The sequence below is a fragment of the Branchiostoma lanceolatum genome, chromosome 10 (assembly GCF_035083965.1).
Source record: "Branchiostoma lanceolatum isolate klBraLanc5 chromosome 10, klBraLanc5.hap2, whole genome shotgun sequence".
In the NCBI taxonomy this organism is placed as follows: Eukaryota; Metazoa; Chordata; class Leptocardii; order Amphioxiformes; family Branchiostomatidae; genus Branchiostoma; species Branchiostoma lanceolatum.
In genome coordinates, this window is record NC_089731.1 from 13,143,195 (window position 1) to 13,158,896 (window position 15,702).

Consider the following 15,702-nt stretch of genomic DNA (forward strand, 5'->3'; position numbering starts at 1 on the left):
ACATTTCACTACAAAAATTACCCAACATCGTGTATGTATTTTAAGTTTCATGCAAGTAATGTAGCTATGGATGCTCAGGTCATACTGAGTACTCTAGCCACCCCCAAACTGATGGGAGTCTAAGTGGTTAGGACGATTGAATAAACTACTGATCATACAGAAATGGTATTCCAAACAATTAGTTTTTTGATGAATTTTTCTTCCAAAATTCGATATTTTTGGTGGAAATTTACGGCATAATTACTCATTTTGTAGCTTTTCTTGTATGATCTACAGTGAGGTCGAAGACCTTTTTTGGAAATGGAAGAAATTTAATGTGCGCGCGGATGTCATCCATATCAAGGCAGTATGGCCTGATGTTAAACCAAAATGGTTCAAAATGAGTGCAGAGAGATGATGATAATGTGAGAAGAAACTCTAACTGCGCCAGAACCGAGCAATGTGCTTATATTCACTGGTACTAGAGACTTATCCTTATCTGAAAATCACATTTGAAATGCTCCCCTTACCACTCACATGATGCTTGAGATACCTGACATCATCAACTGTGCCATCCACATGGATAGTGTAGTAGTCTAGATCTCTACATACAGCTTTAACTGCAGTGCACACACTTTCAAGAAGATATCCTTGAAAGATAACCAGATTTACAAGTCCATGATCGTTTGCTAAATTCAATTTTCCTCGCGGCAATATGGCCGTTGTGGCCTATCTAACTGCATATAGAGGCCATCTGGACGAATCTGTCTAGTTCCATGTGCATTCCGTAGAGTCAATATGCACGCATGCGAAATTTCACTCCAAGTTTACAACAGTCGAAATTGAATATTGCAAAAACGTCGCTCCGAGGTAATGTGTTTTCCTGAAATGTAATTAGATTGCTCCAATCCATTTTCCTTGTGATATTGCTTAATCATCCTCATAAACGAATATGATATGTCAAGGGAAAGATCATAATTGCCATCGAAAATAGAAATATCAATAACCAGTGCAGCAAGTAGTCTGTACTCCGGAATTCGAACATGCACATCCATACAACCCAGGGTATGGGCGATGTGTTTGAATCATAAATAGAATCGTACTGTTTCAGAACTAGAGAAAACTGCTGAATACAGAAAACAAATAGAGCCTGTAAGTTTAAACGCAGTGCATAGCACGAGTTTGAAGATCTCAATACTCCATGAAATATTTAGTGTTTCTAGTGTGCCTTGTTTGATAATAATTCATTAATTATAGAAATATAGTATTGGTTATAGGGTCAATTGGTAATTTTATGTCACTCTACGGTGGACGTGAGTAGCATATGGAAAATGCATAATTGCGAAAACGCCGACCAAAAGAATGACCAGAAGAATACCTTCTTCATTGGCCCTATGGTCTGGACTGTGACTATGACCAAATTTGATCACATAATACGTTCTACCAACTCTGACCTGTACTTTTCGCCACTCGACAAGTCTGATCTTTGCAGTCATCTTCCAACTAACTTCGTGTCACTCTACTGAAAGTGTATTCAAATAACTACGAAAACAAACCAACCCAACCCAAGCAAACATACACGCCGTAACCATATGCTCCGTACACACGGATTCAATAACAATTTCAGGCTAAGGCAATCTGTGTTGGACGACTGTAAAATATAAATAACATGGTTTCATATGCAACAAGGACATGTAAACCTCGATTTTATAGATGTATAACGACTCTCAAGGGGATCACTTTCTTGTAATTACAAATGTAGAAAGATGGTACGAGTTAACTGTATCATAGGAACATTCCCACAGTAATCTATCAAATTAAATGCCGATAACATTTGGAACAGATGTGACTCCAATCTAATCTTCTAGAATTCTTATTGATGACCACGAACGCTGCCAGCAATTTTGTATCAAAATTTATGTGTTTCAATCATACAGCAAGGGACATAAAAGTTCCTATTTATCCTACCTACTGTACCTTCAAATGACAATGTATTGATTGATTAACCAATCGACCAATCAAGTATAATCAAAGTATAATTCCAATTTTCTGTGCATGTATTGATATCCATCTTAAATTTTTGTATGAATATTGATTTTACGTATGTTCAATTGGAAGACGAATGGGTGACCGAAGACCTTTATTTTAAACAAATACCCACTGGGTTAAATAAAAGGCTACAATTAACAAAGGAATAGTATACTTCCTGCTGGAATGGTTTGGAGTGTGTGCCCACATAGACTCTGGACACTTATTTTTATACAGGCACAAGCCTCTTTCTGTTATGGCAATAGTCAACAGTATACAGATAGAGTCCATTCCAAGTCACCAAGAGGGTTGTTATTGTCATAATTTACAAATGTTTTCAATCTATTGTAATTATTTGTGTGAGAGATTTCATACTTTATAAATATTTTGAATGTGATTTCTACTTAATAAATATTCCTCCGGTTTTCTAACTCTTTATAAATATTCATCATGTGGAATATAACATTTCTAACATTTTCTAAATAATGGTAACAGCATTTTACCATTATTTACAATTCTTTACAATTTCTAACCATTTTCTACCATTATTTGTAACATCTTTATAAATAGGTCAGAGGGCTGTGAAGAAAGCAATTCACACATCATTGCGAAGAATAGGGAAGAATACTCTCCACAAAGGACCCAACAGTGTCCTGCAGTGAAATCTGAAGATATACAAAAGCAGACAGAAGGGCTGGATTAGCACCCACATTTATGGGGGCAATCACCTTTCTACCATTATTTACCATTTGCTACCATTTTTTGTAAATATTTCTAAACCTGAAAGAATCATGTAGATGTTAAGAAATTATTCAAAATTCTAGTATAAAATAGAGAGATTTTTGTGCTGTAGCTTTCAAAATGTTTCTAAACTATCTAACTGAATTTGAATAAATTCAAATTTTCATATTCAATCTTTTAGAAAAATTCAGAACTATTGTTGCTCAGATATTCTTTTGCTAGAAATAATTCAAAATTAGTACAAATATCATTCGAAAACACTCTTGGTGACTTGGAATGGACTCTACAGCTATAAATTGTCAAAATACCACAAGAATTATAAAATACATGGATTCGACTTCTCCTTGCTTCTTTGTAATAGTAAAAATGTAAGAGCACATATGCTTCATTATCAATCGTTTGTCCGAACTAAAGGGAACTATTGGTTTGTCTATGTGCTTAGCTGCATGAAATGGAGAAACATACGTTGTATCAGTCTATGAAGCTCAGTCATCTCTTTGTTATATAAGTACTTTACTACAAAGGATGGCAGAAAACTAGTAGCGTACTACGGATGATCCATAGGCATTTTTATACCGAAATGGAACAGGCCCCGGGGTCAAGCTATTGCCTGTTGAGTTATTGCCAGACGTATCCAGGCGGTTTTCGGAATTCCAAGTTGCCATTGGCCCTTGACCTCCGGATATAGAAAACCGCCCTATGATACCAATCTTCCACAAACGTTCTCAATCAGGGCTGCTCAGATACAGAATGTACACAATGACCTGCAATATCGGCGTATACATGCATCAATCAGTTGTACTCTGCTTTAACACTATGCAGCCTCCACAACATTAATCCGATTGGTTACATAAATCCGTCACTTTGAAAAACAGAAGGTTTGAATGATCTTTAGTGCAGCAACCCCTAATTACTTATGCAAAGTATAGATATACAGGAGTGCGCTATACTGGGGGACGTTTGGCTGGAGATCTGTTTGGACGTATCTTTTCAGGGTGGCAGAATTATGTACCCTGGTGGAATCATGTTAGTATATGTTATATATCGTAGCCATTTGTCTCAATAAATAACTCCATTTCATCTATAATCCTATTTTTAGTCAATAATGCAGTAATCTTAAAAGATTTTATGCATACTTGATAGCAATTTTGATTTGTGAGTAAAATATCGACGATGTCGTCACAAAATCCAATCAAGTTAGATTGAGATGATTTTCTGAGCTTACCTTGTTATATAGAAGAGGGGATTAGAATTTCAGTTTTTACAGACCTACAGTAGATACTTCCTACAATTCAAAATTATTATTTTTTGTAATTGTAACCGCTGCTATTTCTTAAACAAACTCCTGAAAATGCTAACTTTCCTTATAAAGACCCATTATAAATTGTGTTTGGTGGAACTTTTTGTGCGTTCAGTGCGTAAGATACTCTTTTAAAGTTTTAATGTCATGCTGCCTTTTTGTGAGATATTATGAATGTATAATATGACAAATGCCAAGTCAAGGACCCCTACACATCGTGCCACGTTGCTCCAGTTGGTCCATTTGTCATAAAGATAACGACGCCCGTATATCAATAACCAGTGTAAAGTTGGTTTAATTCGTCATTGCCCAAAATGTTATGAATATGAAACTTCTCTTTTACCGTATTGATACATTGATGTAGTGTTATAAACACATACAATCCAAACACATATTAAAAGGTAATTTATACATAAACACAAATTAAAAGGGAATTTATACATGACGTAACCAACATAGCTTCCATTGGTGTTAATGAATGCCAGTTTTCTCATTAAGGAAAATAATCATTTCAAATTAGCAAATTTGCAGAGTTCAGCGTCGTCTTTCGAATTGCTCAATTCAATAAACTTAAGGCAGATACTTACTTAATAGTAAAAGGAAATTTCTCATGCATACCTTCTCTTTGAAATGATGAATGGTGGCTGAATTTCTCATGAAGGAAAAGAAATCAAAATCTTACAAATTATCGAGAGGTCCAATGAAAATTTGTATAACGGCGTTATATTTATTTCTTACTGTGCTGATCACTAAAGGCAGATACACGGAGCAAATATAACTCAGTCTGTGAAAAATGCAAAGAACACAAAACTTTGTAAAAAGATTTCAAGGACACCACTGTGCGTAATTCCCCAACCATATGAACCTTGGTGCCCTGCAATCCTTCACAGCCCACCAGCCTGTTGCACGCCACAATCCCTCAATTACCAGAATCTATCACCGTGACAAATGTAAGTACCACACTATTCAGGAAAGGGCGTTTGTTACCGAGGCGTATAACCGACTTTGAACGTCAATATGTTTCTGGGCATGTATGGAATTACGTTCTATGTCGCCATTACAATAATCTGATAATAGGAATTATACGCCTTCGACAAATACATGTTTTGCTGTACCCTATGAAGTCATGGTTAATAGGCATTTAAAAACGTTTTGAAGAAGCTACTACCGGATTTACTAGGTGGAGTGTAACATGAATAAGAACTAGATACCAACAGTGTTATATGAAGAATTTAGTGCGTTTTTATACCGTGTTATTGCGAAGGTGCAACAAAGGTGCCGCCCATAGAAGAGGCAGAGCATCAGAGGGCAGGTCAATGTCAATCGTAATACTGATGCTAAGTCCAACTTACATCTTGTTATCTTCATGAAAAATGGAGGTATTGTTTTTGGCGTGTTTGTGTGTGCGTTTGCTGGTGTGTTGGTTTGTTTGCCTGTGGGTTTGTGTTTCCGGATATTTGTGGTCAGCATATTAACTTTAGAACGGCTGGGTGGATTGTGATTATATTTGGTATGTTGGTAGGTCCTGGGAAGACAAAGATCAAAGTCAAGTTCGGCCCCCTGTTGAGTGATCTTGTTACTGTAGCAGAACGGTTTTGTATATTTTGTCCTGGACATACTATATCCTTTTTTGTGTCAGATAGCTTTTAATGTTAGAAAGAGTGGTGTAGTTTTGGTCCTCCTACCAGCTTGATCGGGAACTGCATGGATTTATTTGTTAAATATTACAAAGAGGATAACTCAAGAAAGGAATGATACATCTTCATGACTTAGGACAAGTAGGTAGCTCAGAAAAAAGATGAATACAATGAAATGCAAATTTGGACTTGGAAATCATATGATTTCATTGTTTCACATACTAGGACTTTAATGCATAATTTATAGCAGGTGTTACAAAGACAGATTCTAAATATGTAAATGTAGGTACAATTTGCATGATTAATGCTTAAGTGCCATAATTCATCTATGTGCTGAATGATATAACTTTCATACATGCGACATGTGTAAGTTTGATCTTCATGATAGTGTATACATCATGAAGATAAGTCATTTGCATAATTAGAATATTTCATTGAGGTAAGTAGGTCTTCGAACTTTTGTTGCACATGGTTCCGTTTATGTACTGTACTGTAGTATCCAATACATTGTTAATGAGATCAGACACATACGACATAATAAGAAAATATCGAGACACAAGACACATGGTGTGGTAACTTTTATTTGATCATAAACAAAGGCAGTTACAACTTTTTCAACTTGAAGGTTACTTTTATCATGACCACAAACTGTTGTGAAACAAGGAAACTGTTTCAGAGACTGTAAAACAAAGGAAGAAAACAACCGTGCCCTCAGGTTATAGAATGAACAGAAGCATTGTGACTTGTGTTTCTTCTAAAGCCCCCTTCCCACTGGACCAGCGGCACGCTGGCGGCGTCGCTGCGGCCGATCGAATTGACAAAGCACTCAACGAATTTCATCGACAAAAAACGAATCCTTTTAAGCTTTGTGTGTTTTGTTGTCTTTTTGGTCATACTTGTAAGTTTTGAATGATATTCCCATTTTAAGGTCAGGGGTAACACAAATCCAGTTTAGGACGCAGCGACGCCGCCAGCGTGCCGCGGGTCCAATGAGAGGAGAGCTTATGATTGGCGATAAGTCGAGGAGTTAGATGCCGTCTTTTGATTGGTCCGGGTGTCCCTCGGAGAGACAGCATACATCAGGCGAGTGGATGTCAATTACTGTGCAGAAAAATATGTAAAAATGGCATAAATGACCAACAAAAATGCGTTTTTATTAAGTTTCCATTTAAGATTTGTAACATGTAAAGAGTATACACAGTGGAATGCAATAACTGTTACTCACTATCTTCAACACATTACCCCCTTACATAATCACATAGTAGACAGATGCATTACCACACACAGCAATGTAAAATGACAAAAAAATACGTGTTTTATCTTTTTGCTGCATCATAGATTCCTAAGATACAAAACCTTCATACAAAGTCAAGACGTTATCAGAGGTATACATAACTGGCAACATTCATAGAAAATTAAGACGTTATAAGAGTAATTGACTGGTGTGGTGAAATTAGACATTAAAAATCCACAACAATCCAAACTGTTATTGGGAATTATTTGTCCTCGTCTGTCTTTCTGTCATATGAAATTCACCAAAACTCCATAAACATAAAAACACTGTTGCAATCAGTACGAAAAAAAAATGTGTGTCATTACCTTCTGAAGCCGAGATGAAGATGACGTAGTTGGACGGAAAGAGCCCCACCCTGCCTGCCGTGAAACCCAGGCACCAATCACCAGCTTCTCCTTCCAGTACTTCAATCACATCTCCCGCCTCCAGACGTAACTCGTTATCGTCTCTTGGTTTGTAATCATAAATAGCCCTGGCGTATCTTCTTTCTGCAAAATGTCGTTAAAGAGACTTACTCTTCCAGGCTAAGTAAGCTAATAGACTATATCTTGTATCTCATTACCTACTCTAAGACTGAGAGGTTTTTGTCATTCCATCACATGTATGTTACGTGACGAGGATTCAGGAATTCGTAATTATCGTAAATACTAACTTCTGTTGCAAACTTTCTGTGGGTAAAAACGGATGCTTATATGCATACCCTTACCTTGTGTGTTTTTCCGCAACGTGTCAATTCCATTGTGATCCGCTGGGTGGTATTCTGGTTTGTCTGGGTGGAAGACGATATCACAGCATTGGAAAAAGGTACGATAAACCACTGCCACCTAACATAGGTTAAAGCTTAACTGGAAAACTGTTGTAGTATGTAAATGACGCATAAATCTGCATGGATTGATTTGTTTTATCTAGTGAAGGTGATGAGTAGGGTTCAATAAAAATTGATGGTAGCATTTTTTTGCTATTATATAACATTGACCGTTTGTTAATATCTGATTTTAGAACTGTCATCAGCGCGTGTTTGTATGGTGAAATCGAAAGTGCTTTCGTCTTGCAAACGGAAGATCGGTGGCTCGAAATACAGGAATGTCAATATAAATGATTAGTTAATTAGTTAATTAATCGGGCTCAGGAATTTCATTATGTCGTATTTTTGCAATTTCTTTTAGGATCTAAGAGTCAGGGTGATATAAGGCTTAACAAATCATATGCATAAGGTGTCTTTCGCAACATTATCAAAGATTGTATAGGTTTTGCTCTGATTAGTATTTTACAAATCTATTCCTATCAATATTGCAAGCGAAATATTGACGAGAACATCTTGCTAAGGGCCTCGGCCTTCTTAGATTGCATTATCGCATATTCACTATTATAACTTTACACCAAAAAGGCATACCAATCTCATTTTCCATAATACGCCACCACATTGCCAGCTTTATTTTCAAAGGCACTTAATTGTTTTAAGACTTCATCCAAATTCGATACAAGATTTAGTTGCACTACTACGTTATCTTATGCAAGGGTCCAAATTCCAATGCGGGGCCCGGCCGGACTGTTTGGGAATATAAAACAAATCAATCAAATGAACAATATATGGTTATCAGTTTTTTTTTTTTTTACATTTGGTGCCTCTTGTTGCCTTTTTTGTCATATTTTTTGTTTACACAAGCTGCCCGGCCGGGCCCCGGTAAATGGAACCGTAGCATAACCCATGGACGTGCCAAAGTAATGCGTACTATGTAGACGTATTAGAATTCATAATCCTCTTCCGAGGTCCTTTAGATAATTGGATTCTCTCTGGTCGTTTTTTTTGCTTATGACTACCTTCTTATGTCCATATCGCACTCCACACTCAAAAATTGCCAAGCCTCCCATTGTCCTCTATACCCCGCGGTGGGCTCCATAACAGCGAAATTACCATACAGGGAAAATAACCCATTTAGCCGAGCTCACTTGGTTCCTTGCTGCAAAATACCTGAACTATCGGCTTCGTCCCAGTCATTTTCTTTCCAATTTAGGGCTGTTATGTCTTACTAAAGTGATTCTCCCGTGTAATCTACGATATGTAGAAATCAGGAAATAATGACTGAGGTCTACAGGAGATCTGTACCTGGTAATGCTGAATGTCTCCAGAGGTCTTGACCCTCATTTTTGCTAGGTGCAGCGGGATCTCGTCTTGATCCAATGTCGTAGTAAAAGGCGAACTTCTTCCTTTCCTCTTGTTTCCGGCGCCTCCTCAAGACGTATCCGAGAAGGCAGATGCAGATAAGGAACCACAGACCGCCTGCTGTGGCACCGATTACTATGGCTAGAGCTGTGGCGGTGATTTCCTGTTGAATGCCTGTGTGAACAAAATTAGAATGTGGACAAAATTCAAATGAGAACAAAAATCTGTTGATTCTACTCTTCAAGCAAAAGTTTGGCTGTGACTGGCTTTGACGTATTTTAGGCGCTTTTGTCGATGTTGAGCTTTATATCGATAACTATATTTAGAACGATAACGATCTTAATACATGCGAAGTGTGGCTTGGCGACATAAAAAAAACATCAAAAATATAAAGTCCCACAAAAACGCCTATAAAAAACATCAAAAACCAGCCGGAGCCAAACATCGGCTTGTAGAGTACGTTGTTTTCCAAGATCTCTGAACAAATTTATGTGAAGACCAATTCAATTCCGACAGCCTTCAAGTTGGTTTTTACATTTCTGTTTGACACCATGCCAGTGATTAGGCCTCAAGCAACTGTTGGTTGTACTTCAGACTTTTTGGAATATGTTTGAACAAAATTTACGTGGTGCCAATTCCCTTCCAACAGCCTTCGGGTTGGCTTCTTCATATCTGATTGACACCATGCCTGTGATTAAGCCTCAAACAACTGACAAAGAACTCATTCATAGCCCCGGGCGCATTATTATCTCTTGACACTCACGTTACTGAAGAGAATTAAATGATAAGGCCATCGCAATAAACCAAGATAGGTATCACACAAGGGTCAGGAATACATGTAGAATCTAGATTGAATGTTGAGTCTGCGCTCGACTACCGAGAACTACATTTTCAAGTGTCAATGTTATATATGAACTATACGTACCCGTCACAGAGAGCTTTGTTGTGCGAACCTGCCTCTGTCCAACGCCGTTAGTTGTTGTGCATGAGTACGTTCCACTGTCCTTAGTTTCTACACTGTTCAGGACAAGGGAACTCGTACGGACATCACCGGACAAGACGTAAGAATTGGCCCTTAAAAGTCTTCCGTTTTTAGACCACGTGATGTTCGGAGTGGGGTTGCCGTCGGCCACACATTGGAAAGTCACGTGGTCGGAAACGCTAACGTCCATAGAGTCCGATATGCTGATAATCGACGCAGGATCTGTAAAATATGATTAATATTAGTAGTAGTACCTGTATAGCCATATTGATTGGATTATATGGATGAAATCTCCTGGATACTCCAGAACTGATGCGAGCGTGGGAATAAAATAAAGTTGGCAAAAAGTTGGTAGAAGTTGCCTTCATTATGACATCTACGTATTCAAGAATGATGAACAAAACTAAAAACACAGAGTATGGTATACCGAATAATGAATTATCAATTTTTTGGTGATTCTATATCTTCTTCGCTGACTTTGGAATTGAAATATTTTATTTTGCAGTTTAAAGCTTGTATTTTCTCATTTTGCAGTTGCTTTGTATGATTAACACTATGGCCGAAAAAAAACTTTATTTTGAGAGGGACGAAAATTGATGCGTGCGCGAAAGTCAACCGTTTAATCAAATCAGCATGGCCTAAGCACGCAATAGTCACATTTTAGACGTCTTTATTTACGATGCTATCATTTAATTGTAGTAATAAGTATAGTTTCTGAAGAAGCGAACTGCCTCATATAAATCTACCAACTTGTTTTACCATGCCTTAAAGTGTCGCAGCCTGACATGCATACACCAAAGTCCTAATAAGCAGATAGTATAGCTTCGTTTCATGACGTCTTACTTGTGCTTGTCTTACTAATCAGTTAGCTTTTCCTCGAAGAAACCGCTAAGTTCAGAATCGCCACCGTGGAGCCGACAAGTAAGACTTTTACACCGCATATATGACCATCGAGATGAAAGCGACTGTTTTATTAGATCTTGGCATCAGTGAATGGCCCAAACAAATGGAGTACTCAGAAACGAGATCGATAAGATGTGAGCCTTCAATAAGGACGAGAACTCTTCTTAATCCGGAAGATGGGTGCCAAAGCCCGTTTTATTACTCGCCAGAAGTCCAAGACGTAAAACAGGTTGGGCCAATTGCCGGTTAATGATCCCTGCAAGGGACTGAATGGAGAATTTTTGATTTAAAACAAGATATGCCCTCGGCCTTTTAGTAATAACAAGCGCCTAAACGGGGCTTTTAGCGTTATAAATGGTCAGTTAGATGAGAGCGAGCGTAAAAGGACTAAGATTATGTTACTTTAATATGCCATATAAGCAAGCCGTTTCTTCCATTACTGCACATCAACGACACATTACTGTCACTATATTCTGCTCTTCAAGATATGCTATTGGAGGAGTAAAATTGATCTTGTCAGGATTGTACTTTACAACCCCCCTTTTCATCACGACATGGGATTGGTATTGGCACTTACAACGCACCAATGCAAACTCACATTGTACTCTAACCAGCATACTTGCAGCAGCTGGCCGGACGGGGTGTTGTACAAAACAGGTGTACAGTCCTGCATCAGCTCTCGTCACGCGGCGGATGACTAAAGATGGTGACTTTGCATTTCCGCCGGAGTACTTCCCCTTGTAGCCATTAGCTTCGATTCTTCCGCCGTCTTTTTCCCAGTGAAGTGATGTAATGTTGGGTATGGCATCTCTCACAGTACACACCAGAGATACAGTCTTTCCCCACGTCGTGATGTATGGGTTGCTCGGTCCAACCTCTAGCGTTGGTGGGACTGAAATAAATATTTGAAACAAAACTATTAAAGTTGGTAAAATGTGAACAATACATTCAAAATGTACTGCATGCAAAAACATGGCAAGTACAAACAACACATATCATAATGATAAATGCAGTGCTATTAAGGGCCACATCCAATATCATGCTACATTCTAAAATGTACGTGGTGCTAGTATTGTTAGGTTTGATTTCTTCTTTTAAAGCAGTCTCAGACGAATATACCCACTTCTTTTATAATTTGTAGGTTCTTTGATTTTAATAGAAGAGTTGTTTTCTAATGTTAAGGAATAATGGGAAAGAAAGTGTATAAGAGATTCAATTGATTTCGATAGCTCAAAGTACATCATGACTGCAATCATGATAATCTGATTTACCAGCGTCACGGTTTGCCCTCCTTCTGTGCGAGTTCTCTCGTTTCCTTTAATTTGAAATAAGAAATCACATTGCTTGAGACCACTAATGACATCAAGTGCAAATTACCATCGATTGTTCCTTCCTTGCCCATGGTCTGCCAAGTTCTATGCAATAAAACCAATAAACTCATTACAAAATAAAGCAAATGCACTGGAGGAAAATTGCTATTGATCGTAAAGAAAACCCATTAGAGAAGTCCATTCGAGTGTTTGTAATGATTTGTCATCTTCACTAAGTCAGGTACAATCGAATAATTAGAAACTAACCATGTAGATCCAGGCGGATGAATTTCTCGTCGGTGCCTCGTTCGTCGGTCATGATTGACAGGGCGTACATCCCCTCGTCATCCGCCGTCGTGCGATCAATCCGCAGGGATGCTTGTCCCACCAACTGGGCTCTTCCCCTATAGACGCCATAAGCACGTCTTATGTTCAAGTCAGGAACATAGGAGAAGACACTTCGTCTCTGCTGGGATGTGCTGTCTATGTCAACTTTGTGCCATATGATTGAAATTACTCTGTAACTAGTTGAGTATTTTGCTGGCAAAGTTGCGGTACCACCCAATGTCGCTTTCACAACGTCCGGAAGGTTGATTGATACAGCATTCTCCGCCTCACAATCTGTAACAAGAAAATAAGTTCACTTTAATGTAACGTATCATAAACATGGAAACTACATGCGAGATACGCAGCTCAGGTAATCATGAGACAAAATAAGTGATTCTATGGTACTATTGTGGCTGTGTGGTGCTCTGTTGAATGTGCACAACTTCTCATTCAGGTAATCAGATACAATGTAACATTTATTCAAGGAACTGGATGGATTTTGAATACGGTTAGACGTTTCACTTTCAGGTGGCATATTTTGTGTCTTCATACTTTATGGTTAAAAATTTGGGTAAAACTTGCTTAACCCTAGGTATTGGTCCTGTCACTGCCAAAAAGGTAGTAAACCTCTGACTGGTTGCAAGTTGCTTGAGTAGCTTACTTTGCGATTTTGAGACTAATATCAAGAGATTTTTCATGATTTAGATACTATTTAATGTTGTGCCCACCTGGAACAATCTTTGTTATATATATATATATATATATATATATATATATATATATATATAAACTTATGTATGTAGTTTATGTTATTAAATACATGTTCAATTACGGATATTCACATAGCTCTACATTAATTAGCCTTTAATGAAAGTACAACTAATTGTACTAAGAGTGAGAGTGAGTGAGTGAGTGAACTAATTGAGGTTACACAATTACTTAGCAAACCAAATGTCAATAACTTAACACGCATTGACAAGTCATAACGTAAAGGACACGGTTATCGCTGATTGTCCACGTACGTAAGCCAATCAGAACGCTTCTCTGGGTTGGTAACAGAGGGGTGGAAGAAAATCACCCTGTGGAGCGGCACATCAATGTGCCTAATAGCGCGTAAAATTAAAACTATGGGGAGGGAATAAATGCTTTGCATTTCTAGTCATGAATATGGTGTGACAGGAAGATACTCAGGTCTTCAAATTGATATACTGTTTCTCACGTGAGGTAGACGGCAAATCTTTCACGTACATGTCATAAGCCATTATAATGTTTTAGGACGACCCGACATTCGAGACGACAATGTAAGTGTTATTTGAAACCTCCTGGTGCAACAATATACACATGTACACGCTGTTGATAAATAATGTACATCGGATAATAATAATCACACCAATACATTCCATTTGAAAAGTCAACTGTATACCTGTGAAGTAATCTAGATAATTACCCTATTAAATATCTATTGGAAAAGTTTCTATCCAATTCCAGCACCGTGATAAGTATGACAAAAAGCATGTTTTGTCAAAAGATTAGAATCGTATCTGCCTTACTGTGTTCTACATATCAACATATTCACACGTTTAAAGCAGGAGGTGGTAAAGCGGTGAGTTTACGATGGTACATTTCATAAAGACTTGGCATAAAGGTTAATAGCGCCGTTAGTGCAGTATAACATGGCTGTGAACGCCATTATTCTGAATTTATATTACAGAAATTACCTCAGTTATCATGGAAATTGCAGATTAACGAAATGAAACACCTCAGTTGTGGCTTAATCCACCGTGATCCTGTGATAGCGTTGCGACGTTGACGCCATCGTCTACGACTCTTATACAAGTCCTGTGCTGTAAGTAGTAAAACGGGAAAATTAGGTGTTATCTGACCGAAGACAGACGGCCCGGCGTTACCAGTGCAGCCATCCGTGAATGTAATCTGCGGCGCTTCCCGGTAGTAAAACACGCCCCAAAGTCCGGAACTAGGGACTTAGCAACTAAATAACTGCAATTACGTTCCTTGCTGTGAGAAGGATTTGGGACCAAAAAGCAATTGGACTAAAGTTTTGATTAGACGTCTTAGAATCTTCTGACGTTCAGAAATAGTATCCATTGCAAGTAGTCATCTTTGTTTCTCTGTAATCTGTTTATGGAGTGTGTGTGGCGTCGTGTGGCGCAAGTGCAGAGCGCACGGCTGTCAAACAATGGGACCCGGGATCGAATCCCAGGGTTGTGCCCATAGACATGTCCAAACATGCGCCCAGACGTTGTGCCCTTGGGAAAGGCACTTTACACGCATTCCCCCCTCAGTTAGAGGGACAAGTCTCCAACGGCAGCTGTCTTCAACTGGCGGACGAGAGCAGCGCCAGACGGGCTGGCGTTATCAGGGCGGACCTCGAGTGTAAGAGTCATCCGGCAGCTCGCTGCAAGCATCCCAACCAGAACCAGCACGTCTCCCTCGAATTGGTGCCGCTGGAGATGGCGGATGCCCAAAGTGTGTGGGTCTCAGATTCGCAACCTGTCATCCACCTTAAACAAATTCACGCGAAGGCTACCGTGTCAATTGACACGGTCACCATACTCGATCTGTATTTGTATCTGTACTATGTATCTGTACTATGTATCTGTACTATGTATCTGTACAATGTATCTGAATACGAATAAAGATAATACGAGTGGTTGCCATCACATTTATGGAAAGCTACACAACTCTCGACCGCTCAACGTCATGTTGACGACCCGTTAGAACTTATTCATTATGTATAAGGAAACTTTATAACTAGGAAGTAGACATATCCTGTCTCAATTTATGAGCAAGAAAAATTATATTTTAGCATTTCACACTTTGGATGGATATTATTACCGATTTGGAAGGGCTATAACATGTGATGTATCTTCAAATCTCGTTTTCTGTCTGCTGTAGATTTACAGATTCTCAAAAGTGCTGAGTAGATTCTGACAACATTTGTTGCTGTTTCGATCATGTTTCTTTTAAAAGATAACTTTCACCTCACGTTTTGTAAAAAAAAGCACATATACAAAGC

At 38.4% G+C, this 15,702-nt stretch overlaps 1 long non-coding RNA gene across 1 annotated transcript; it reads right to left on the reverse strand.

The window, feature by feature from the left end:
- Nucleotides 1–6,675: 6,675 nt before the first annotated feature.
- On the reverse strand, nt 6,676–9,311 carry LOC136444068 (uncharacterized). The gene is made up of 4 exons (XR_010757229.1): nt 9,087–9,311; nt 7,686–7,748; nt 7,285–7,467; nt 6,676–6,786 (listed from the first exon to the last, which is right to left on the reverse strand). It is a non-coding gene; the product is annotated as an uncharacterized lncRNA (long non-coding RNA).
- Nucleotides 9,312–15,702: the final 6,391 nt, after the last annotated feature.